Source organism: Ambystoma mexicanum, chromosome 8 (genome assembly GCF_040938575.1).
Source record: "Ambystoma mexicanum isolate Mex_15411 chromosome 8, UKY_AmexF1_1, whole genome shotgun sequence".
NCBI lineage: Eukaryota > Metazoa > Chordata > Amphibia > Caudata > Ambystomatidae > Ambystoma > Ambystoma mexicanum.
In genome coordinates this window covers 838,628,863-838,656,420 of record NC_090929.1, presented here as the reverse complement: position 1 = coordinate 838,656,420, position 27,558 = coordinate 838,628,863, and the positions used below count along the sequence as shown (strand labels likewise).

The following is a 27,558-nucleotide window of genomic DNA, read 5'->3' as shown; positions in this document are numbered from 1 at the left end:
GGTGCAAGCCAAGATTCAGTGAAGCCGAACTGAACATGTTGGCGGAAACGCTGGTCGAGAACTCTGCAGAAGTCTTCTGCAATGACCTACGGCGCCAAACCCAATTGAGGAAGAAGGTGTCAGCGGTGGGGACAACCCTCAGAACAGTAAGGCACTGCCGCAAGATGTGGGATGATCTACATCTCCGGATTCGGAACCTCCTTGCCGCAGAGCGTGCCCAGGGCACGGCCACAGGAGGGGGACCACCATCACCAATAAAAATGTAGGCCTGGGAGGAAACCTGCAGCAGCATAATGCACCTGGAGGCGATCGAGGGAGTCTGAGATGCGGAGGCTGGAGATGTCACATCCAATGAGGCTGGCGAGTCCCTGTAAACCCAATGTCATATCACACACCATGTAGCCCCAATGCTAATGGGTAGGCCAAAAGGTCAAATATGTTGTACCCAAGGCCAGTATAGCCCTGCTGGCAGTCCACCCACCGTCAACCTCATTGCACACATCCACATCGAACCTGCCTGCAACCCAAACCCATACACCACTCACACATCACACATGTCTCCAGTATTTCCACCCACAAGTTGCACCTGCAGGCATTCAGACACACATCCCCCTTACACTGCATAACTGCTGTTGTCACCGCTATTCTACCACATGCCCAAAGTAACGTCAGTGTCATGTACCCCCACCACCAGCAGATGACAAGATGCACACATCAATGATACATGTGGCACACCTGTCCCACCCACTATGTCCCATCCTGCGGAATCACCATCTACACAGCAAATGCCATAGGCAACAGACACATGTGTAACACATTCGTGTGACAATCAGACAACCCCATGTCATACAGCTTGTGTGGCACACCCATAACACCCAAAACGGAAAACACCAGTACCCCAGGCAACAGGTACTGCACACACCATATACGCACATCGCACATGCACCCAAACATCATTTTCCGACACATGCATGTGTGCACCATGCTATGGCCATCGGCATGTTCATGACAATGCACATACATCTGAAATCACTAGTACTTATGTCTGTCTGATGAATCCACACCCATGACTGATGCCCTGCCTTTCTGACCCAGACAGGCACATTATCTGGCAATGAGGCCGAAACAGCCAACCACATCGCAGAACTCCAGGGCACACCACCGCCGGCCAACTATCACCTCCACCCAGGAATCCAGTGCAACCGGCAGCAGACGGGAGCAGGTTATTACTGCAGCTGCCCAGCCACCACCCGAAAAGGAGCCACCTGTTGTACAGCCACCCCCCCCGACAGGAGCCACCTGTTGTACAGCCAGCCCACCCAACAGGAGCCACCTTTTGTACAGCCACCCCCCCAACAGGAGCCACCTGTTGTACAGTCACCCCGACAGGAGCCACCAGTTGTACAGCCACCCCCCACGACAGGAGCCACCTGTTGTACAGCCACCCCCCCAGACAGGAGGAACCTGCACCCCTTATGCAAGGAAGTCTACCCAACGACATTGGGGAAGACATTGGGGAAGACAGTGGGCCTGATAATGTATCCAGTGACCACAGCTACACCGATGCTGAGGGATTCAGTTCTCTCGAGAGGATAGCTCAGGGGCAACGTGCTCGCCTTGGAAGCAAGACGTCGCGGAGCACCACAGGTTTGATCCCCGGGTCCACGCTTACAAACCTCTGGGTATTAATCGTGTTATAAATAACCTATCATATCATATCATATCAATGAGCCCCCAACCCAGACAACCACCACCCCTATGCAATGTTTGTGATATCGAGGGCCGCCTGTCCAGGATGGAGGCACGACAAACATCTATGCACACAATGGTGCAATAATAACTGGAGGAGGCAGGGCTCATGCAGGAGACACTACAGGACATCTCCAGGAGGACCGCACAGGTGCTGGGCCGAGCCACAAAATGCATATACCATCTGGCACGGCGTGTGAGGGAGGGGAATGGGTTAATCTCAACCGTGGTTGAGACCATCGCCGTGTCGGTGCAGACACTTGCTGAACAACGGCACATGCTCTTGCCACTGGCACCATCCTCAAGCAACACTCCCACAAGTTCACATCAAAGCAGCCCAAGGTGTAGATCGCTGTGGCTGATTCGCCCTGCAGAAGTGCACACCCCTCCACATAAACGTGGATGAAAATAGGACACAGAGTCGGTGTGTGAGGGGAGGGATAGTTGGTGAGGGGCTGGGGGTCGGGATAGTTGGGTGGGATTGTAGATGTAGTTAAGGCCTATCACAAATGTAAATAGTCATTTTTCTCACAATATATATGGTGTTGAAAACAAAATCATGACTGGACATTGATCTTTCAGTTTGAGTGCATTTATTCATGTACAGTGCCCAATGTGATCGATGTCCAGTGCGTTTTGTGTAGCAGGTGCTCAAAAGTAATGGTGTATAAGGTCTGCATGTGTGGCACGTCCATCATTGCCATTGCGGCGCTGGGCATTATCCTCCTCCTCCTCAGTCTTGTCCTCAGCCCCTGGTGGCAGCATGTCCATGTCGGGGGCAGGGGGACATTGCGCCTGATGCACATGTTGTGCACCATGGCACATGCCAGCACAGTTTTGCCCTCCTTCTCAGGGCTGTACATGAGGGCTCCCCTGATCTGCTGAGGCAGCGGAACCTGGCCTTCAACAGGCCAAAAGTCTGCTTAATGGTGCAGCCAGTGCATACATGGGCACGGTCGTACGCCTTTTCATGCCTGTTGTGGGGTTGCCTGACGGGGGTCATTAGCCATGGCATCAGGGGATACCCAACATCACCTGCACGGGATCAAAAGAAAAGGTACATGTCAATTTCCTTGTCATTCCTTTTTGGCAAAGGCTGTATAGTGTTAAATTGAGAAGACTAACATGCACAGGCAGAACTGAGTTTAGATAACATAAGTTCTTTTTCGTGTACCAGAAGGGAACTTTGTCAGGATGCGTGTGGGGAGTGTGTTTTGCTGTTGCATTCACATGGACCATTCACAGACAAGATTACCTCTAACAATTTCCCACCAATTGACACGAATGGATGTAAATGCCATTAATGTGTCTCATATGAAAATCAACTATATGTTCTGGTAAAACAGTACTTTTAGCATTTGAATTGTATGCATTTGTGATTTAGTGATAGTACCGGTATGCAGTCTTAATTACAAATCCTTTCTATAGACATGCTTTGATATTGTAACCCATATGACGAAGGACATATTGATGGAATATGTGTGTGTGGGGTAAAGGGTTAAATTTTTGCTACAATGGGGGGTATTTTGGGGTGTCAAACGGTGGATCGGGAGAAAGCGTCATCTTGAAATCGTATATTAGTGGTAGTGAAGTATTTTTCCAATTCGGAAGTTTGGGTCTAAAAGCATTCCATTTAAAGCTGTTGCTTTTGAAGACATGACACGGGTACTAACAGGCATTTTACCTGTCAAATGTGTGTGCATCAATACGTTTTTCTGTAGTAGCAGCTTCTGGATTCTCTGGCTGAGCATCATGTGTTGTGTTTTTCCTTGACTGTGTATTTGCCTATCATTGTCACTATGGTGTGGTGCATTCTGGTACATGTGGTTTCGGTTCATTGCTAGACCAAATAGATGGAGTTATGTATGCACTGTATATTGTACATACATGGAGACACGGCTGTCAAGGCCTTGCTCTCCGGTATGTTACTACTGTGCTGCACCTTCAGTTGCACCTATACACTTGCACATTTCATGCCCTCACAACGCTGAGTAGGGTCATGTCCCCTTCAATATGTGAGGTTTATTATTGTTAAAATTGTGGTTAATTATGCTCCTTGCTCTTATTCCTCATCTACCTTAGCCTTTTAATGATGACCTATCCGGCCTCTGTGCACTTTCACAGGGATTTGGTAATTGTATCAGGAATTAGCAGTAGGAGTTATGATGGATTAATGCATGCAGTATGCACATCCACCGGTTATGGGTGTCATACCGGGCCATTTTTTCTATACTCCACATGACCTTGTAGTTAGACTCACCCAGCAGCCAGGTATGCTATGCTGTTCATTGCACCCCCCCCTATTCAACACTCCACATGGCCTTGAGTTAGACTCACCCAGCAGCCAGGTATGATATGCTGTTCACTGCCTCCCCCCAATTCAACACTCCACTTGGCCTTGTAGTTAGACTCACCCAGCAGCCAGGTATGATGTCCAGCATGTCGTGCCATGTACCGGGGCAGTGTGGAGTTTCACAGCACCATGGAGTCATGTGTGGAGCCAGGGAATCTTGCACAGTAATGTGTGATAAAATGGCGGGCATCACACACCATCTGTACTTTGAGGGAATGGTACAGCTTCCTGTTGCAGTACACTACCTCCACAGCATGCCTGACCACCAGCTCCACACGTGTGCAGTCCACTGCACCAATTACATTAGACATGCCTACAAGTGCATGGAATACTATTTTTGTGACATTCACCTCCTCATCAGTCCGTGGTAAGCTGATGTGGTCCCGTACATGTGATAGGAGTGCATCGAGCACCTGGAAGAGCACATGGGAGAAACAGGGTTGGGAGATACCATGCAGCTGCCCCACTGTGTGCTGGTATGTGCCTGTGGCAATGAAGTGTAGCACAGAGACTACCTTCAGCAATGGGCGGATGGCTGTCTGGATATTAATGAGGCTGACCAGGTCATCGTGTATGAGGTCCACTATGGAGGTGATGGGGTCCCTGTCTAGCCGGTACAGGATGTGGATCTGAGCAGGGGTAATGTTGAATGGGGTGGCCCTTAGGCGAAGGATTGGTGGCTGCGTGCGGGGTACAACCTGCTGCACATTGGGGATTTGCTGGGCCATGATGGCCCTCCTTCTCCTCATGCGCCACCGCTGCATCCTCCGACTCACTGCCTCTTCAATCAGTAGCTCTGCAGGCATGTCCTCCAGCTTCAGTAATGCTACAGCTAATGATAGCATTGAGGTTCTGGAAGGGGTGTTGGGTGTGGAAGTGGTCCTTTTGTGCTGTGGAACAGCCCATTGTGTCCACATGTACAGATTTTGAGCACCTGTGGCATGTTTCTACACACCAGTATCCACTTAACGCCTGGTGCGTGATGCCGGTGGTTGCGTTTCCGTGCACCTCGGAATGTGCACTTACTTACGCCATGCTGGTATCACAGGTACAGCTGCCGCGTGTCTCTGGAGATACCGGCAATGGTGTTGCCAGACGCAGTGGGTCCCTTGCGATGCCGGTGTTACAGGTGTCACAACTCGGACTGCACCGGTCCGGAAAAAGGTGCCGGTACGGATATACCAGCAATGCTATTTCCAGACCAGCAAGCTTGTAATGAGGCCCATTGTTTATCCCAGACCTCAAAAAAGGCAGTGCTGCAGTAATGGACTACTACTTGGTGGGTGGACAGCAGACATTCTCGCCCCTCCCACTATCACGGAGGGGCTACTGCTCTCTGGCCATGTTGCACTCAGCAATCCTTGTCATCCTTGAAGAACATCTTGCAGTGAGGTCAAAAATGCTGCATGCCCCTGCCCAAGCTCCAGCAACAATGAGACCCACCTGAAACCTGTTACAACGCCCCATCTTCTGTGTCTTGCCTGAGAAAGAAAAGAACAGCAAGTAGCGCAGGAAAAGAAGATCAGAGTATCTGTCTCAAGACTGCGCTGAATTGCTCAAAGAAATACCCAATGAATATAGACGGTTTATGAAAGAAGAAACGTTCTTCGCATCTCTACTTCCAACTGGGGTCCAAACACTCATGAATGCCAAGTGGCTGCAGATTGTAAGCTGGGAAGTCATACAGTTGGTGAATGACACAGAAGAAGGCCTCAATGCAATCAAGGTTGAGATGCGCGCCATGAGGTTGATGACCCTTCAAAACTGATATGTGCTTGGCCTGCTCAAGGCGATGGAAGGAGGTGTTTGCCGGAAAATTGGCAATCCCTGCTGCCCATTTGTGCTCCCAAATTACGCAGAGAACAGCTCCCTGGTGCAAATAATAGGAGCACTACACTCCCTTGGATCACACATGTAAACAGAAGCTGGCATACAACAAGATGATTGGTTCAATGAACTTTTCTTCTGGGCACTATCCTGGATGGTGGTGATCGCAAAGATGCTGGTGCATGTTATCATGCTCATATTTGTCCTTTTTTGCACCTGCCAATTGAGACTTCGATGTTGTGCCAAAGCAGTACCTAGCAGTGCCATGATGATGGTTTCAATTGGGGGTTTAAATGCACCTTGCGGTGCAACAAAAGACAGTGCTGTCCAAACAGGTGACCCAAATAAACTACGCATGGCAGTGATAGAGCAGCGCTTGCACCCTCCCGGTACTATCACTACACCTCCGCCTGACCCAGGCATAATACAGAGCATTGGGTTGATTTAGCAGGGGTGGCATTGCATATATATGACTTACACCCCAGCGGAGGATGCCCAGTCTGGCCAGAGTTTACGTCATATATGCAGAGCATGGGTTCCAAAGGAGGGATCGCCGCCTTATTTGGTGGCTAGAAGGTTGGAAGAGGAACGATACCAAGGGACAAGTAAGGGTGGGCTTATGGGGGAGTTAGAATTAATGAAAGAGGGGAATGTTGGGAAGGGGATACGATCTTCCCACACGACAGATGCTTTAGAATAAGGCAAAGGCCGTCATCGGTAATGTACACGACCAGGTGGGCGGGGGTGCCCTTACAGGCTTCTACACAATCCTATTATTGCATACTCTGTAGGTGTAGTGCACATGTGGGAATAGCAGCCATCTTAGATATTAGCAGCCATACTGTGGCACAAAGCTTAAAGCTTTTGCGGCACTCAGCATCCCAGGCCTAGGCAGTGAACATGAGCAAAGGAATAGATTGTTTCCCAGACATGGATGAGAAAGGCCAGAGCTACACTGATCCATAAACCCTTCATTGTCCTAAAATGTTGCCAACCCTCGCGCCCTGGGAAGAATGTGCCCTGCAAGGCCAGGGGAAGAGGACTGAGTGTCTGTGAATAGTGCAATCCCATGAGCAGGAGGGCACGGACCTCCAACTGCCACTGGTACCAATCCTAAATTAAAGTACCCAAATGCGCTGGCTTTAGGACCCCTGAATTCCAATGTACCAGATAACCCCCGACCACTGACCATAAACATGTTCGACCCTCGATTGATCAAAAAGATCAGAAAGCAGGGCCTTCTTGCCTTCACTTCAAGGTCATGTGATTTGTGCTGCGAGGTGCAGGGAGGGATGCAATTATAGCCCAGAACGAGGGTTGGAAGACCTTGTAGAAGTGTCAGCCTGTCTGTGTGTGAGTTAGTATGACATTGGCTTTACCCCGGGTCCCTGTCTGTTCATAGCAGGTGCACTGCTACATAGACATAGATGTGTTTTTCTTACTTAGTAATATAATTGTTACTTGGCCGTCTGCTGACCGGTGAAAACTGCAACATCGCCCACTTGGAAGAAGATGGATGGACGGACGGGGCTGGGACCAATGTCCTGGCATCCCCTATGGAGCAGGTGTCCCATGGGTAGGGTCTCACAAACCAGCAGCGCAAGTTTCTACTGTATGGGATGATGTCACTGATGACGCTATGTACCTTCTTAATGTGATGACCATGTAGATTTTGGCAGAACGTTACGAAGCAGCAGAGTTCTTTGTTGGCGCTTTTCCTTTTGTATGGAAATAAAACTTGTTATCCTTGCAAAAGGGAGTATTGGGCCTTTTCCCCTAGTGGGTTGTATTTTTTCTGGTGTCATCCTCTAAGGGCTTTCCTACAGCCCCCCCCTCCCCCTATGAAGTAACCCTTACCTTGTGTGTCTGTCTGAACAGCAACAACCACATTCTACCATGACATAACAAACACCTACCTTCACCCAACTATTATGACAACTGGCGGTGGACCACTCCCCAAAAAATACTGTACCCAGAGGAGATACTACTACCCTACTACCTCTACACCTATCAATACCAATCCCACCTCAAAGCTACATTCTGCAGCTCAATAACATATAGCTCCAATCACCAATATAAAAACAAACTCCAGCATAAAACAATGTACCACTGCATGCATGATATTGGGTCTGTGCATCTCATGTACAACATACACCTTGCTGAATAGCAGAATCATCTACTTGCATGTATGTCTACTCCTTGTCACTGGTCCCTCATCGAACGAACCCCTCTATTATATTTATAATTGGTTATTTATAACGTGCTTAATACCCAGAGGTTTCTAAGCACAGACCCAGGGATTGAACCTGTGGTGCACTGTGTTGTCTTGCTTCCAGGGCGAGCGCGTTGCCCCTGAGCTGTTCTCCCAAGAGTGCTGCATTTGTTACAGTTCAGTGAACAGTCACCTTCCCAAAGGACAATAATCATTCAACATCAACATGTCCCTATCTAACCACTACTCCCCTATGCCCCTAATGCTTAAAACTAAATATTTGAAGATGAAGCACATGAAGCATAAGAGCTGAAATGTACCTCTTTTTAATCTTGGACCGTGAACTAATGAAAACCTTGAGAGACTGCAGAAACGCAAAACTACATTTGAAAATGCACGCAAAATACTGTTTTGTTGAAAGATGCTTTCTTTTTGCAATTGCTTATTTGTAACGCACTTAATACCCTGAGGTTTTTAAGTGCGAGCCCAGGGATCGAACCTGTGGTGCACTGCGTCATCTTGCTTCCAAGGCGAGCGTGTCGCCACTGAGCTATCCTTCCAAGAGTGCTATTTTGGTGACAGTTCAGTGAACAGTCGCCTTCCCAATGGACAATAATCATGCAACATCAACATGTCCCTATCTGACCACTACATCAGTGCTCCCCCTGGCAGTTACATCAAAGTATTCGTACCTGAGTGCATACGTATTTCCAGACACGTATCATGCCCCTAATCCTTAAAGCTACATATTTGAAGATGTTCCCACCGCAATCACCCAAAACTGCAACACCTCGCCCACACATCTTCATGTCTGCACCCTGTCAAATTTCAAAACACTCCCCTTCTCCCTGTTTTCCCACATCCATATCTCTGGAATGTCACTGCATGATTCACTGTACCAAACATGAAACTATTCACCAGCAACCTGACATCCACACCCCACCCCTCTCATTTAATCTATCACCCCTGATGTTGCATTAACCCCTCATATGTCTGAGTCCTAGGGCCACACAAATTACATACTGGTTTCCCCAGCCTCAGCCAATTCACTTGTAATGATGCACCTACCCTTAAAGAAAGAGTCCTGTAACCAAGTCTGTCTCCCCCACACTGAGACCAATGCCCTGCACAAAACCCTCAATGCATGACTGGAAGACAGCTCCACACCTTCATGAGGCACAAAACAATATCAATGCTGGACTGCAAGTCTACAGGCGGACATGTGGAATCACTACTGGACATGACTGTGCTGTCCATAACACCAGCAGTGAACCACCACACCATTTGTCTCTCACCCCACTTGAACTGTGCAGCAAAAACATGCTGCACCTTGTGGGATTGTCTCAAATACTCCCACAGTACACCATCCTAACATTTCACTAGAAAAAGGCTTCACATTCAGAAGACCATTAATCAACAACATGTAAGACTGCATCTAAACAGCAACTCCACACATCAGTAAAAACACACTCTTCCATTACACCTACAAGGTCTTTCCCAGTTAAATATCAGTAAAGGGACCCCTTCTTGACACCACCAAGCCCACTCTATATCACAGCTGCAAAACCTAGACCTGACCATCTCTCTCCCAATAACCTGAAAGCACCAGCATCATTCCACCAAAACATCCTCCCTGCAAAGGTAGGTCCCATGGCCTTCCGGTACCAACACAAATCATTCTGACTTTGAATGCATGCTATTACAACATCACTGCCACTTTCATCTGCATCCACATCATGACTGCAAATACAATTTCCAAACTCAAAACAAAATTACAGAAATGCAGCATTCTTAGTGGGCCACAGACTACCGAACATGGAAGTTTTTTCAAATTGTTTTTAATTTTTTTATTGTGTATTTTACAGTTAATATACAAATCAACTTTTTAATATACATTTCCATGCTACAATGTTATTGTCATATACATACAATGAAATTAAAATATAATTTCAATCGTTTTGTTAATAACAATTCATCAATGATCATTGATGATAGCTTGTATTGCCTCAATGGTTTTCCAGAATTTCATCATGTGGTAAATACATGTTTCATCATCTCCAGTCATAAGGACTTCCCAAATGCTGTTATATTTATATGATCCAAATTTACCCCATGCCATGAGGTACCCTCTCCTGGGAAAAGTCAGAGCAGAGCAGCTTAACAACAGATGTTTTGCAGTCTCAACTTGATTATCACCACTGCACAATCTTTCTTCCCTTGGAATTCCTAAATAAACTCCACACTGCACAAAAGTCTGTACCCCATTGAATTTGACTTTTAAATATGTCCAGACGAGATGATTTCCCAAGAAGTGATCTATGTACAATGGGACACCTGCTCACCCGAGTAAGTACCTTAGCTATAATGCAGCAGAGGATTTACTTGCGAGGTACACACGTTTTTGCTCTCTGCTGTGTTCGCAAAGCATCTCCCGCATTCTTTTCTTAAATCCTATATAGGAAAGTTTCAGTACATCAGGGGTGAACCTATTTGACCACAACCCAGCACTGTCAGATATTTTGTAGACAGTGCTGGTTTTCATGAAAGCAACCTCAGTCAGTAGTATATCCCTCATTAGTCATTGCAGTGAGCCAGGAGTCTTTATTTAAGCAATATGACCCGAGCGGCGGGGGCATTACCGACTCAGGTAATGCCCCCGCCGCAAGAGACATATTGCTATTAGTACCCCGGCCCGCATTATATGCGTGACCGGGGCACTAAAAGCATTTTCTTCTGTCCCGAAAAGCCGCTGCGTTTCGGGACAAAAAAAAAAAACGACCAAGAAAATGGCCGCCGGGAAAGGGAAAACGGGAGTCCGTTTTCCCTTTCCATGACGGCCTTCGGGAGCGGACGCGCGTCCGCTCCCGAAAAAAAAAGAAGAAGCAGAAGGTAAGTGGGGTTGGGAGGGCGATTGGGAGGGCGATTGGCAGGGAGGGAGGGAGGGGAAGGGGGAGAAAAAAACAAACAAAAAAAGTACCTTCGTACGTGCCAGGGGACGATGGAAGCCTCCAGCTGTGTGGAGGCACAGAGTCTCCACACTGCTGGAGGCTGCCATCGTTCCCCACCAGGGACGCAGGAGCAAGAAGCTAAGTGGGGTGGGGTAGGGAGGAGGGAGGGAAGGGGAAAAAAAAAAAAAAGCTTACCCGAGTCCCCAGCGGGGGGCGGAGGCAGCCTCTCAGCCGTGGGGAGGCTCAGAGCGGGGATGGCCCCGCTTCGAGCCTCCTCATTGGCTGAGGGGCTGCCACGCCTCCCCCCCGCCGAGGACAAGGCAGCTGGAGTCCTGGCCGAGAATTGAAGGATTCTCGGCCGGGTAAGGACCCGGCGAGAGCCAATCAGAATGCGTGTTGCATTCTGCTTGACTCTCGCCGGGTACTAATTTCCAATACATGCGTGCGCAACAATGATGAATGTTAGCGGTAATGCGCATTATGACAAATTCCAAGTAGATGAACTCTGCCAGCGTTGTCCTGTCCAACCGCAGGAGCCTTCAAAGTGTTCACCTTTCCATCAATTCCAGATTAGCCCCTAGAGTTCAACCCCATATGTTATCAACGACAAGGTGTTAGTTTGATACAACTTCACAATAGTTCCAGCCGAGTATCCCCCTGCTTTATGTGTCAGGCGCTTGAAAGCACCTGTCAACTGTGCGGTCTTAAGCTGAACCGGTTGTAGGTGTAGGTTCCCATCCAATTTTGGGTCAAGGATCGCTCCCAAATATTTATAGGAGCTTGCCACCTCAATGGAGTCTCCATTTAGTGGCCAGGTCCAAATTCAAATCCCCATCTTATTTCTGTTCTTTGGGGTGAACATCATGATTTTGGTCTTGCTGGTATTGATTTCCAGTGATTTATATGCTGCCTATTCGTATAGATGATTCAAAAGCACTTGTAACCTCCTAGATGTTAAATCCAGAAAGGCCAAATCGCCGGCATAGGCAAGCCACTGTATGCTAACACACCCCATTTTTGGAGGGATTGAGTAAAATTTCTTAATAGCATCACCCAAGTCTGACAAGTATAAGTTGAAAAGTGTAGGCACAAGGATACATCCCTGTTTTAATCCTGAGCACGTGTTTTTCCATTGAGTCATGGTCCCCAGCTGGTTCATCCACACACTTACTTTGGTGTGGTCATGCAGTGTAATGATCATTTTGAGCAAGCCCCCTGGGATGTTGATTTATTCGGTATTGTACTAAAATGTTGCCATCATTTGTGCTCCCCTGCATTCACTGCGACTTTGGGGGCGCACAAAATGAGGGTGACATTTACTGGGCCCAAGCAGAGCGGGGGTTGCGGGGATGTCCCCCGCTCTGCTTGGGCACTGTAACGGGAGTCAGGGATTGCGGGGGTGTCCCCCGCTTACCATTTTGGTAAGCGTGGGACAAGAAAGAAAAAAAATAAAAAAGCACACTGCAGCGTCAGCTCTAACCCACGTTAGTGGGGGGAGCTGGCGCCACAGCGATAGAAGGGTGTGAGCGGCACACACAGAAGTGTGCCGCCGTAAAGGTAAGTGGGGTGGCGGGGTGGGAAGGTAAAAGCAGGCCAGGGGAAGCGGGCACAGTGATCTATATGATCAATGCGCTGCGCCGTAACTGGCGTCGGCATTTTCGGCCGTCGCAGTTACAGGCGGCGCAGTGATCACATAGATCCATTTATTCAGCTTTGACCATAGCCTGCTTTTGTCCATGGTATTGAAGGCAGCACTATAGTCCACAAAGGCTACATTTACAGGTAATTTCCAAATGCGACAAGCTTGTTCTATGATAGTCATTAAAGACAGTCCTTTGTCTGCAGTGCTCAATCCCTGTCCAAACCTAGACTGGTTAAAGGGTATGATGTTATTTTGCGTGGTCCAAATATTTAATTCTTTTAATACCACCTTAGCAAATATTTTTGTAGGGGCATCAAGCATAGCCAGTAGTTGGTAATTACACAGACCTTGTCTCAAACCTTTTCTGTAAATTGGGAATATAGTGCTAGTCTTCCATAATGTTGGGTAATCATTATCAGATTATAGAGCCGATGAAGAGCACCTGCCCATACTTGTGGGTTGTTCTTGATAAGCTGATTGCAAGTGCTCTCAGGGCCAGGCACTCTAGAGGATCTACACAATCCAACAATCCTGGCTATACCAGCCTGCTCCATACACTATTCCCATCGCACTTCAACAGTTCTGGTACTTGGTGCCATCATGCAGGAGATAACACTCAGGGTTGCCTGTATATGCCTAACCCAGTCAACCCAGGTACATCCCATACAACTTGGCTTCAGTCCCTAGTGGCGTTAATTATCCTCCAAAAGGTTTTGGTGTCATTCGTAATGATACTGTATCTTAACAAACCAATTTCTAGACCTTCACCATACGGATGATACGTTAGTTTTTATAGCAACTCCTGTCTGGGACAGGTACATTGCTGATATTAGCAGATGTTGTTCTGCAAAACCAAGTACATATGCAGGCAGGTTGATAAACCTCAGACATATGAAAGGCTCAGCCAGCTTTGCTGGAATGTGATATTCTAATATTGCATATGAACACATATCTCTGCAATGGGTGTTTCATACACTGAGCTAACTTCTGAATGATTGTGGCACTCAATTTATCAATATGCATTTCACCATTGCCTATTACACATGATCAACATAATTCCCACAGGAAGGAAAGAATGCTACAGAGTTGTGCCATAAGTAACACACAAACTATGTATACCACAGTGAACATAGAAAGTAATACATGATGAATTGATCAAGGCAGAATGCACTTGCCAAAACAGAAAGGTAATGGGCCTCATTACGACCCAGGCGGTAAGTTACCGCCTGGGTCGTACCCTTACCACCATGGTGTAAACTATGTTTACACCATGGTGGATGGCGGATTTATCCCCCCGTTCCAAGGTGAGTGGGGCGGTAAATCCCCATTTCCCATTTTACCCTTCCCCATTCCCATTTTTGCCCCATAGGGCATAATGGGAGTGGGGAAGGCGCTAATTACGCCACCATAAATTACGGTGGCGTAATTAGCACTATGGTCCCTTAGCACCATGGATTTTAACGCCTGCAAAAAGCAGGCGTTAATATCACCATGGCGCTAACGGACCTTGTAATCAGGCATTAAGGGTCGGCGCCGTTTACGGCGCCGTTAACCCCTTAACCATAGCTCTCAACTCACACGCTTTTGGCGGGTGTCACCCACCTTGTAAAGGGCTGACTCACCCGCCAAGCCTCCTGCACGCCCATTCATTCCAATGGCCCTCTCACCCGCCAAAAACAAAATCGGGTGATTTCACCCGCCTTTGCAACACAAATGGTTGAGAGCTATGCCTTAACGCCTGATTCGTAATGAGGCCTAATGGGTTTACAGCCTCAGCAGCACCCCATAAAATATCCTGGCGTGTGCTATTTAAGACTGGTGAACAATGGAATCTTATTTCTTCCAATCAGGTAGCCTTGTGGGACCCCTCAAAGGTGGGGGCCCTGGGCAAGTGCCCCTTTTGCCCTCCCATAAAAACGTCTCTGGTGGAGCGCTTTGGACAGAGAGAGAGAAGTAATGTTATTCGGAAAACACAATTCATTAACAAACAGCATAAAACATATCCAACATACTATTATTACATCATTCCGTATTCTGCAAATTTGTATAAAAACATGCTTGATAAAATGTCCTGCATCTGATAAACATTTAGCATAATTATTATGCATAAAAAAGATCATGGCCCCACACTTGTCTTTATGATATTCCTGACGAAGTGAGGCTTAAGCCACTGCTTCCTTAAATTGATTAAAAACCTGCAGACCGTAAACAAATGTATCAGATCTTCCTTACATTCCAAACCGCACGGACAGGACTTCCGCAGTCCTAACCAAGGTGCCCTGGCTCTCAGTGATAAAAATATTTAATCGACCCATCACCACATGTCTGTGACACTCAGGTGAAATTAGCTTTTCTAACTCTAGGGACCAACTTAGAACACTTAAGATACATAGGGACACGCGTATAATGGTTTAACAAGAACATCTTAGTAATTGTGTCCTGAAATGCAGCCAATTCTAACACGGCTGCTGTTCTTTTTAGATATAGCTTGTGCTGCAAGTTCGTGAGTGCCCCCAGAGCTGCCACATCTTCTTGATTCCAGGTTTCATTAAGCTGATCCCTCTGTTATAGCAGCAGTTGTGCTCTTTACTTGATGGATGTCCATCAATGCAGCAGCAAGGTTTGTATTGGTGGGGGTAGTAAGTTGAAGGTTCAGAAAGAACTCCAGAAACCGCTGCTCAGGCAACAGGGTGATGCTGACCAGCCTTAGTTAATGTTGCAACGTGTCACGAGGAGCATGCATAAACTTGAATTTTGATCGCATTCCATGCGCCCACCTGATGAAGCACGGCAGAATTCTGCACCATAAAGGACTGCCATATTAATTTTAGATTTCATCACCTGGAGGCATTTGTCTAGTCGTTTCCCACCGAATTGGTGGTAGAAATGAGTAAGCCCTCTAAAACCCATGGCTGCCTGATTAGCAGTCGTGTTTACATGGCTTCATCAAGTACCACTATTTGTAAAAGGCAGACCCAAAACGCAACTGTCCCCAGAGATTTCGATGTGCAAATCCTCAGACTGTCTGTTCGCCCTTAAAGGATGTTTGAGGAACTGAGGTGCACTCTGTCAAACTGTTGTCAAACCGGTCATCTTCAGAGTACACATCCTCAGGTCTATGGCTAGCCTGCTTTAGGGGACCAATCCCAGCTGCGGGCTTGCGAACAGTGATGCACTGAACTGGATACCCCTTTGGTGATGGAATTATGTTCTCAGTTGTAGTTTGGCACATGGGCCAACAAGGAACATCACTACTATGTATCCTTGCACTTGCTACCATCAATATAATTACATCTATATACACAGGGGGAAAATGTACACTCGCCAACAGCCATAGTGAGGATGGGTATGCTGAGCAATCCAGTCACCTGGCAGTGCAATTCCCCTCACAAGTTTATGTTCACATTGTCAGATGGGTGCCCACGTTACAGCTTAGCTCTTGAGTCTGGGACACCCGATTTGTTAGGGCCCCTTTGCCCCATGTGAGAGGCTGCTTCCCAAGGGCCAGAGCCCTGGCCTTGGCTCTGTGATATTTTTCCCTCAAGTAAGAGCTGGGGCACCTGAGGACCAGAGCTGGGTTAGGGGTGAGCTGCCAACCTGTATTGGAGGATAGTGCCCACAGGGCTGAGTTCTTGAGGGGTGCCGACCCGGAACACCCCAGCCTGCCTCATGGAGTACTGTCCAGGACCCAGGTCCCACCCTGACCGCCTTCCCCATGCCTGCGCGTCCAGCTGCTGGGCGATTCACATTTAACTCTGGACCTTTGGTTCAGGTTGTTGGATGCCCAGTGACAACCCAGTGTGTCCCGGTCCACCTCACAGAGCCTTGCCAGCTCATCCCCTGGCACCCCTGCCAGAGCCCAGGTCCTGCATGGCCCACAGCTCCCGGCCTCACTTCAGCCTCGCTCTGGGCACAGGGCCACTTGGCGATGCCTGCACTGGGGGCCCAGAGGCCGCCTCAGGGGTGGTTGGCTTGCTGCCTTTCGGGTGCACATGTACAGGCGCAGGTGCGGGGGTCCACCAGCTGCACCACATAGGTGCTACTTGAGGTGGGGGCTAAAGGTGACAGTTTGGGGACAAATGTATGAGTCAGTCATATGTCCTATTTTTAAATTTGAAGGGGTTGCGTGTGTGCAGAGTCCTGAGGATTAGGGGTCTGCCTTGTGGCTGCTAGTACTTTGAGGGGAATGCACAGGTGCAGAGTCCTGAGGATTTGGGTGCACATTGTGATTGCTAGTACTTCGGTGGGAATGCATGGGTGCAGAGTACATATGATTTAGGGTGCATCTTGTAGGTGCTAGTACTTTGAGGTGGATGCGTGGGTGTTGAGTCCTGAGGATTTGGGGTGCACCTTGTGGGTGCTAGAACTTTGAGGGGGATGCGTGGGTGCAGAGTTCTGATGATTTAAGATTCAACTTGTGGGTGCTAGTACTTTGAGGGGGATGCATGGGTGCAGAGTCTTTAGGATTAGGGGTCGACCTTGTGGGTGCTAGTACTTTGAGGGGGAGGATTGGAGCAGGAGTCTTGAGGATTTGGGGGTGCACCTTGTGAGTGCTAGTACTTTGAGGAGGAGGAGTGGGTGCAGAGTTCTGAGGATTAGGGTTCACAACTTGTGGGTGATAGCACTTTGAGGGAGATGCATGGGTGCTGAGTCCTGAGGATAAGTGGTGCACCTTGTGGGTGCTAGCACTTTGAAGGCGATGCATGGGCGCAGAGTTATGTGTGTGGGGTGCAGCTTGGTGGGTGTACAGGGAGTAGGAATAGAGGGTGTAAGTGCACTTTGTGTTTGGCGTGCACAGATTGGTGAGTGTACAGGGAGTAGGAATAGTGGGTGTAGGTGCACTTTGCATTGGGGTGCATGGATTTGTAGCACTACTGGGTCTGTGGATGGTTGGTATAAGTGCAAGTAATGGTGATTATTTGTGAGTAATCACCATGCACTTGTTAATCATTTTCGCTGCATCTATTAACATGGTTCACATTGCGTGCAAGAAGGTCTTCTACAGCAGGACTTTGGTTTGCACTGACTTTGAGGGCGTGTTGTGAACGTGTCAGATGCAAACCTATTTTCTTTGCACGGCAGGTTCCTGGGTGCACTTATTTCTGTAAATCTCCTTCCCACACGATGAATTTGCGCCGTGCAATCTTACCGCAAGGCTAACTCTTTTGAGCGCACTTAGCACTTTTTTTGGTAAATCAGGCCCAATGTGCATTTTCCTGATCTATATAACATGTTTCTATGTTTTGCAGGTGCTCTTTGAGTATACCATAAAAAGACCATCATCATGATATCTTGCATACATAGTGCCCCGTGGGGTTCACAAAAGAAGAATCGGTCATGTATGGAACTCTTTAAAAAAAAGAAAATTGTGCCAATCCTTGGCTTACACCAAAGGTATTTTTAGCAGTATTCATAATTAGTCCGTTTACTGTAAAGTATTGAACAACTATACTAAATGTATTTACCACTGGATGCTTAGCAGGGTTAAAGCAAGTATTATTATATCCTCAACATAAATGAATACAGGGTAGATATGTTCCCAATTCTTTTGGCAAAGTCGTCTCTTTTTCTTCAAATTTTGCAAAGTCTGCTCAAGCAGGCATTGAAGAGAAAATGGAAAAGAGGACACAGTTTTATTTGAAGCTGTACTTGTCTATTTTTCGTGAGTACCTGTTCCTTATTCCCTTAATCTAAGAATCATCCAGATCCTTGAGCAAAGGCCTACCACCATAGGTAATAGTCCTTTATCTATTGTACCTGGTAACCCTCTGAACTCCGGCCCAGGCTCCTGCATGTCCAGTTGCCCGCGCACTGCCTCCGGGCTCCCCAGCACTTAAGGGTCTGCATCTGCAACCCTACAGTCCCTTCTCTCTGCACTTATGAGCCACCCGCTGGCTGCACTTGTGAGTTAACTGCACTTCCCTCGCCCCTCCCCACTGGCACTTCTTCCCTTCACTCTTCCCCTCACGCACATTCTGAATGACACAAGGCCTAATAAGATCGTTATTTTGTCCGTCCTTTGTTTCTCCCCCCTTGTTTTATCACACCTAGAAATACTTCCGTACAGGCGCATTATAAATGCCACATAATATCATATAATTCCTTTTTTATCTTAATTCATTCCACAATAGGTATTCAACCAACGGTCTAGGAACATTTTAAATACATGCCTACAAACATTGACATTTCTTTTCTACATATTGCGACATCAATAATGATAAATTATTAGCCCAGAGACTTTTGCTTCGTTCTTTGACAAAATCAAACTGACTTGGATTGAATCGCATGTGCGTTTTATATTAGGACTCGAAATAGCTCAATGTATAGCTAATCAGCATGAAAAATAATTTCAGTGGCAATAGTGTCATATATTGAGCAGAGCCAGCATGAAAATGTTTTACAGTGGCAATACCAGCATAAATGGACACAGCCATCATAAATTTGCTTTACAGCAGCAATATTGGCCTATGTTAGACACATCCAGCATAAAAAGGTTTTTACAGTGAGAATACTGGCATACATTATTGCGTTAAAATGTTTTTTTCAGGGCAATATTGGCATGTATTGTTGTTTCATGTGTTACCCCACAGAAGGCAGGGAGCGGGGAGATCAGAAAGAGTTTGAGAGACAGGGCACCCGTGGGAACACAAAGCATAGGGATAATGGGGGTGCTCATCTGCACAAGAAAAATAAAAGGAGGTCACAGAGGTGTCCCCTATGAAAGGCAGCCCCCAATCAGGAACTCAGATATGCATACATCGTACAGCCTCGCCCTATCTCTCTCAGAGAGTTAACATACCCCCACCTCCAGACCTACAAGAACAACCTACACCAACATGCTGCCTGTATCCAGAGTCAAGCATGCCAGAGGACGGGGTGTCAGCTTCCCATTCATCGCTGCTAGGCAATGGAACTCCCTAACTCTCGCCATCAGATCCAAACCTTCACAGCTTGCATTTCGCAAAGCGATCCAAACCAGACTGTTCGCCTGAACCTCCAAAGTAATCCAGTAATGTCCCCATGACCACCCACCTGTGTACCTAATCTACAACAGATATTTGTAATTTGCTATGGAAACGGATCTGGTCTCCTTCAATCTCTCATTACTCCCCAACCCTCCTGTCTCGACCCTCCACCTCAATCTCTCAATCTTGAACATCACCACCCTCCTCCCCTTCCTCACCCTGCTTCGAACCCCTATCCCTTAAATTTTCACCAACCACAACTAGAACTCCTAACCCCCTACAGATCACCCTCGAATCCCCAGACCCAATTCTCTCTTCCCTTCCGACCAACCTCACACACCCGTCCAACCCCACCCTTCCCACACCCACCTCCTCGGGCGCATGCCTACTCTACCCAACCACTGTTGACCAACCCGCCTCCCTCACCCCCCAGATTCCACACACTCCCAACACCCCCCTCCTCCACCAACCCTCCCAACCACTCACCCACTCCTTCCAACCACCCCCCTTCAACCACCACAACAACCCACTGTGCCAAAGTAAGATGCATCCTTTTCAACGCCCGATTTGTAGCAAAAAACAGACACAGCATCTTTGACCTTCTCGCCTCAGACAAACCAGACCTAGTCTTTATCACGGAAACCTGGTTCTCCAACGATTTCGCCCCTATCGCCAACAAAGCCTTCCCTCCAGACAACTCCCTCATCCCACTCAACCGACCCTCTAGAGGAGGAGGAGTAGCAGTCGTTTTCAAGTCACACTTCTCCACCTCAATCATCGACTGCCAGACAATCATCCCTTCCTGGGAATCGCTTCTTGTCAAACTATCCCTCCCCCCAACGTTCTCCCACAGCTTCCTAATCATCTACAGACCTCCTGGGTACGATGGACAATTCTCAAGCAACCTCTGCAATGCGATAGCCACCATCCAAATAAACCATCCCACCCACACTCTTCTAGGAAACTTCAATATCTGGCTAGACATGCCCTCCAACCCTATGACCCACTCACTGGTCGACTGCCTAGATGCGCTTAACCTCTGCCTCCACATAAATGGCCCAACTCACTCTAAAGGACACACCCTTGATGCCATCTTTAGCTCCCAAGACCGGAAACATCTAAGCCCCCCCATACCTATAATATGGTCCGATCACTTCATTGTGCCTTTCAACATTCACTCACCCGCCCACCTCCCCATACTCGAACCAGAACCCCCAAAGCAACGCAAATGCTGGAAGAAACTAAAAATACTCCCGGACCTAGCCGGCACGCTCTCTCAATCCCCTCCCCCAACCTTCCCATGCAATGAACCCCTAACCACCGACGCCTTTGACTCAATGTCTCATTAATCACGCTCACCCGCACTTGCCAATCCTCCATTCGCTGTAGCCCTTTTCCAAGCTGGTTTACACCAGAACTGAAGACTGCAAAACAACTGTATAAATCCCTCGAACGCAAATGGTGGAAAGATAAAACCATCTTGAATAGATCCACCCTGGCACCGGCACCATCGCCACTACAAAGCCGAAATCCGAAAAGCAAAAAAAGTCCACTACAACTCTTGAATTCTCAATTGTGAAAACCCCAGCAAGAACTCCACAAAATCATCTCTGATTTCACAAAACGACCCTATACCACTACCCAATCGACCCCATCTCAGTCACTTTGTGATGCACTCTCTCTCCACTTCTACGCCACCGCTCTTGAAAGAATGAATTATATATAAAAAACAAACTGGCCCTCATGCCCGCGCCACCTAACGCACCCACCTTACCTATCACCCCCCCGCCTGCCCCAGCAACTGCAACCCAACCCACCTTCGACTCGTTCACACCGATATCAACAGACCAACAGACCAATTTCTCAAACGTCTCTCTGCCCGGAAATCATCCGGGTCCCTCTAACCCCTGTCCAGCCTCAACCCTCAAAGAAATATTTGCATCAACCTGTGCAGGAGAGTACGCAAGAACCATCATAAATGACTCCCTCTCCTTGGGAATTTTTCCTGACGCCTTCAAAATTGCTCATGTCAAGCCTCTTCTAAAAAATCCTACCCTCGACCCTCTCGACCCCAAAAACTACCGCCCCATCTCAAACACCAGGGTATTTGCTAAACTCATTGATCGAATTGCATACTCCCAACTAAATGCCTTTGTCGAAGCCAATAATCTCCTAGACCCCACATAATCAGGCTTCAGACTGCGACACGGAACCTAAACAACTCTGACCTCAATCTGGGATGACCTTAAGATCTGCGGGATGCGCTGCACTAATCCTTCTAGACCTATCCACAGCCTTTGACACAATCAACCACTCAATCTTCCTTGACCGCCTCCACTCACTAGGAATCCGTGGAAACGCTCTCAAGTGGATAGCATCCTTCCTCAACAATAGGAACCAAATAACCCTCCTCTCCTCATTCGCTTCCGCCGCCCGACCACTCAATACCGGAGTTCCACAAGGAGCGAGCCTATCAGCCCTCCTGTTGAACCTCTATATGTTCACTCTGCGAGGAATAAACTGCTCGCACAATATCCTGTGTTACAACTACGCCGACAACACCCAATTAATCCTAAAACTCCTCAACCCAAACCCAAACTGTCAGCCCAACCTCGCTGCCTGCCTCCTTGACATTGATCGCTGGATGACCACAAACCACCTCTTCTTAAACCACACCACCACCCTCTACCCTGGCCATCATCCATCGGCAATACACCGACCACCTCAACCTCTGTAAAAAACCTTGGATGCAGTCTCGACTCTGACCTAACCCTCTCTCGCCAAATCAACAACTTTTCTAAGTCCTGCCACTACCACCTCAAAACTTTTTTTCCCGTACCTCTCCTTTCCCAACAGACTCGCCACCGTCCAATCTATTGTAATGTCAAGGCTGGACTATGCCAACTCCCTGTACCTCGGCATCCAAGCTTACCACTTCATAAAACTACAAAGAGCGCAAAACGCTGCAGCCAAATTGCTTCTAGCACTTGGTCCAAGAGATCACACCTCTCCAGCTCTCAGAACTTTCCACTGGTTCCCGGTTAGACAAAGAGTGACCTTCAAAACCTTATGCATCTCCCACCGAGAAATGCATAAAACCAGACCGCTATACCTACAGGACAAGCTAAAACCCTACCACCAACCACACACTCTAAGAGCAAGCTCTGCCCTCCTCCTAGTGATACCCAAACCAACTCAGTCAGGTTAGGAGGATCATCATTCTCAGCCCTGGCCCCCTCTCTGCAGAATTCGCTTCCACCCCACATTCGATAAACCGAAGACTACGGGCCTCATTACACGGTAGGCGGTAAGGGTTTACCGGTACCGGTATTTTACTGGTACCGGTAAACCCTTACCGCCTTACTACGAGGTCCCTTTGCGGGTTGGAGAATTTAACGCCTGCTTTTTGTAGGCGTTAAAAACCAACCCGCAAAGGGACCAGGGAGCTAATTACTGTACCGCAATTTGCGGTGCCGTAATTAGCACCTTCCCCATTCCCATTATGCCCTATGGGGCAAAAATGGGAATGGGGAAGGGCAATGGGGGAAGGGGAAATTACCGCCCCACCAACCTTGGAATAGGGTGGTAATTCCCCTTTCCACCAAGGCGGTGCCAGTATTTTACCGGCATGGACCAAGGTGCTAATAGCACCTTGGTCCACCGCTGTCCGTGTAATGAGGCCCTACATGTCCTTCCGCAAACTAATGAAAACATGGCTCTTCCCTTAAAGAATCCACTCTTAGAACAAACGGAATAAACAGCCACAATAATCCAGAAATCTAATGTTGTTGAACAAAGAAAACAATAGAGCAAAGAGACTCGATCGAACAAATAGAAAGACTAAAACGGATAGACTGACTAGAACGAATGAAGTGGATGGAGCGGATGAAGTGGATGGAACCGATGATATGGACAGAACAGATGAAGTGGAAAGAACGGATGAATGGAAGGAACGGATTAAGTGGAAAGAACAGATGAAGTGGAAAGAACGGATGAAGTCAAAGGAACGAATGAAGTCGATGGAACGGATGAAGTGGATGGAATGGATGAAGTGATTGGAACGGATGAAGTCGATCGAACGGATGGGAAGGATGGAGTGGATGGATAGAGTGGATCAAATGGATGGAATGGATCAAGGCGATGAATGAATAAAACAGATGAGCGGATGGAGTAGATGGAGCGGATGGAACGGTTGGAACGGATGGAATGGTTGGAACGGATGGAACGGATGGAATGGATGAGTGGATGGAACGGACGAGTGGATGGAACGGATGAGTGGATGGAACGGATGAGTAGATGGAACAGATGAAATGGATGGAATGGATGAAGTGGATGGAACAGATGAAATGGATGGAATGGATGAAGTGGATTGAACAAATGGGAAGGATGGAGTGGAGAGTTGGAGTTGATCAAATGGATGGAGTGGATGGAGGCAATGAATGAATAGTACGGATGAGCAGATGGAGGGGATGGAATGGATGGAACAGATGGAACAGATGGAGTGGATGGAATGGATAAAATGGGTAGAATGGATGGGAAGAATGAGTGGATGGAACGGATAGAATGGATGGAACGGATGGAGTGGATGGATCGGATGGAGTGGATGGAACGGATGGAGTGAATGGAACGGATGGAGTGGACGGATCGGATGGAGTTGATGGAATGGATGGAGTAATCAGAACAGATGAAGCAGACAAATGAACGAAGTGGACAGAACAGATTAAGTTGACAGTACGGACGTAGTAGATGGGAACGGAAGAAGTGGATCGAACCGATGGAGTAGATGAAGTAGATGGAGTGGATGAAGTGGATGGAATGGATGGAGTGGATGGAGTGGATGGAATGGATGGAGTAGATGGAGTGGATGGAGTGGATGAAACATATGGAGTGGATGGAGTGAACGGATTGGATGGAGTGGATTGAACGGATAGAACGGATACAGTGGACGAAAAAGATGAAGTGGATTGAGCGGATGGGAAAGATGGAGTGGATGGATGGAGGGGATCAAATGGAGGGAGTAGATGGAGGCGATGAATGAATAGAACCGATGAACGGATGGAGTAGATGGAGTGGATGGAATGGATGGAGCAGATGGAACGGATGGAGTGGATGGAATGGATGAAATGGATGGAATGGATGGAAGGAAGAAGTGGATGGAAAGAAGGAGTGGATGGAAAGAAGGAGTGGATGGAACGGATAGAGTAGATGGAACGAAAGGAGTAGATGGAACTGCATGGAACGGATGAAGTCGATGGAGTGGATGGAATGGATTCAGTAGATGAAACAGATTGAGTAGATGGAACGGATTGAGTAGATAACGGATTGAGTAGTTGGAGCGTATTGAGTTGATGGAACGGATGAAGTAAATGGAAGAAATGAAGCAGACGAACAGACGAAATGGACAGAACAGACAAAGTGGATGGAACCGATGGAGTGGATAGAACAGATGGAGTGGATGGAACCAATGGAGTGGATGGAACCGATGAAGTGGTTAAAGTCGATGGAGTGGATGAAGTGGACGAACGGACGAAGTATACAGAACGGATGAAGTAGAGGAACAGATGAGGTGGATGGAATGGATGAAGTGGATCGAACCGATGGAGTGGATGAACCGTTGAAGTGGATGGAGTGGATGGAACGGATGAAGTGGATGAAGTGGATGGAGTGGATGGAGCTGATGGAGCGGATGGAGCGGATGGAGGGGATGGAGTGGATGGAGCGGATGGAACGGAATGAGTAGATGGAACGGATAAAGTAGATGGAACGGATGAAGGAATTGGAAGAGATTAAGTGGACGAATGGATGAAGTGGACAGAACGGACGAAGTAGACAGAACAGATTAAATAGTTGGAACAGATGGAGTGGATGGAGCGGATGGAGCCAATGGAGTGGATGGAGTGGATGGAGTGGACGGAATGGATAGAACGGATGGACCAGATGGAACAGATAGAACGGACGGAGAACATTGAATGGACAAAGTAGACAGAATGGATGAAGTGGACGAAACAGACAAAGTGGATGGAACGGATGAGAGGGATGGAGTGTGTGGATGAAATGGATGGAGTGGATCATGTGGATGGAGTGGATGGAGTGGATGGCGTGGATGGTGGGGATTGAGGGGATGGAGTGGATTTAGTGGATGAGTGGATAGAATGGATGTAACAGTTGAAGTAGATGGAACAAATAAAGTGGATGGAACAAACGAAGTGGATGGAACAAATAGAGTAAAAAAAACGGATAGAGTAAATGGTACTGATGTAGTGCTTGGTCACCGGCGCGTTACTGATAACCACCATATCACATTATTACGCTTACTCTCTCCTATACACCATCACTCAACTAGAACACAGCTATACTATGACACATTCGGTATAGCTGTTCTCATACTAACATGACCCCACAAACTACACATCATCCTAATTAAACACAGCTAGCTGAGCACATACTGCTAGCTTATGCGTCTCCCCAGGCCTAACGCAGCCAGAACTCAGTCTGGGTGTCAACCCTCCAGACTGAACACATCCAACTGATTTCTTCACCACCACACCTACCGCTAAGAAGCAGCTATCATGCAACTACCACACCGGCTGCACCCATATCTGGTGCACCCACGCACTATACGACACTCTCTCTCTCTCTCTCTCTCTCTGTCTCTCTCTCTCTCTCTCTCTCTACTGACTCGAAACTGCGGTTCCTGAGGGCATTCAACCTACCAGCGCTTTGAGATCATACCGTTGATACATAAGGCGCTATATAAATGCCAAATAACATTACATAACATGTAACGATATACTACACATTATGTAACCCTGTGCAGCCCTATTGCCCGCCATGTAACACTTTATGCACATCTAAGCGCACATTCTTGCAACTGTAACGAAGTGGATTTCATGCAACAGTGCCACGATGCCTCTGGGCTGTTTTGTGCGCTTTATAAATGCAAACAAACAAACAAACAAATAAATAAGTAAATAAATAAATAAGAGACTATCTTGTGCCGTGGAGAAAATGGTGCAGGCCAGAAAAAATAAATAAGAGACTATCTTGTGCCCTGGACAAAATGGTGCAGGCCAGAAAAATGCATCACGGAAGGGATTCCGAAGGCCCCGAGCACTGACAAAAATGGGCATTGGGTGGTTTTGGAGGGGCAGCTGATGAGTGGGCCAGGTCACAAAGCAGAACAGAGTGGGAACAGTTAAGGGAAGGCAGCAGAGCAGCAACAGTGTGCGTGGAGTCATGTTCCACACTACCATTCCCCGTTTTGTCACGAAATCACGTGTCTGCTTGCCATTAATGTTTATTAATAATAATGACAATAATAATAATAAAAATATTAATCATAATAATAATAATAATGTTATTTCGGAAAAGATAAAAAAGACATTCCATAAAGAACATCACAGCAATCATAGATATAACATGAGTCAAATAAACACTATAATACAATCTTATAAATACAGTAAGGCAATCACGTGACTATCAGAATAAAATAAGATTTAAAAAGTCTCAACATAAGATAGAGCAAACTAACCCTAATATGTATGTTTCTAAAGTGATAATAAGACTTTCTTTTGTACCATGCACTTTTTAAATATGTTAGGAGCACCCAGGCCACATTTGAAGTCCGCCCAGAGTAAGTATACTAGGGAGGGCGACACTGTCTTAAGTCAGTTTCTCTCAGTATAGGAATCAAAAAGTGCCTGATTTACAAAAGAAATTCTATGGGACTTTCCCACGGTAAAACATTTTTGTAAACAGGCCCAAAGTCATTTTATCTTAATTTAGTCTAAGAGTCACATGATAGCCTTACTATATTTATGACATTGTATTGTATTGAATTGGTTGGATTCTACTGAATCGTG

The 27,558-nt window shown here is 47.3% G+C and overlaps 1 protein-coding gene across 3 annotated transcripts in view; it reads right to left on the bottom strand.

Moving 5' to 3' along the window:
* Window positions 1-2,332: 2,332 nt before the first annotated feature.
* The window catches only part of LOC138472502 (uncharacterized), a 215,835-nt gene continuing 190,609 nt past the window's right edge, over window positions 2,333-27,558 (bottom strand). For all 3 annotated transcript variants that reach the window (XR_011268620.1, XR_011268621.1, XR_011268619.1), the window contains one exon: window positions 2,333-2,784. The gene's annotated coding sequence lies outside the window, so the exon portion shown is untranslated. The remainder of the gene's footprint in view (window positions 2,785-27,558) is intronic.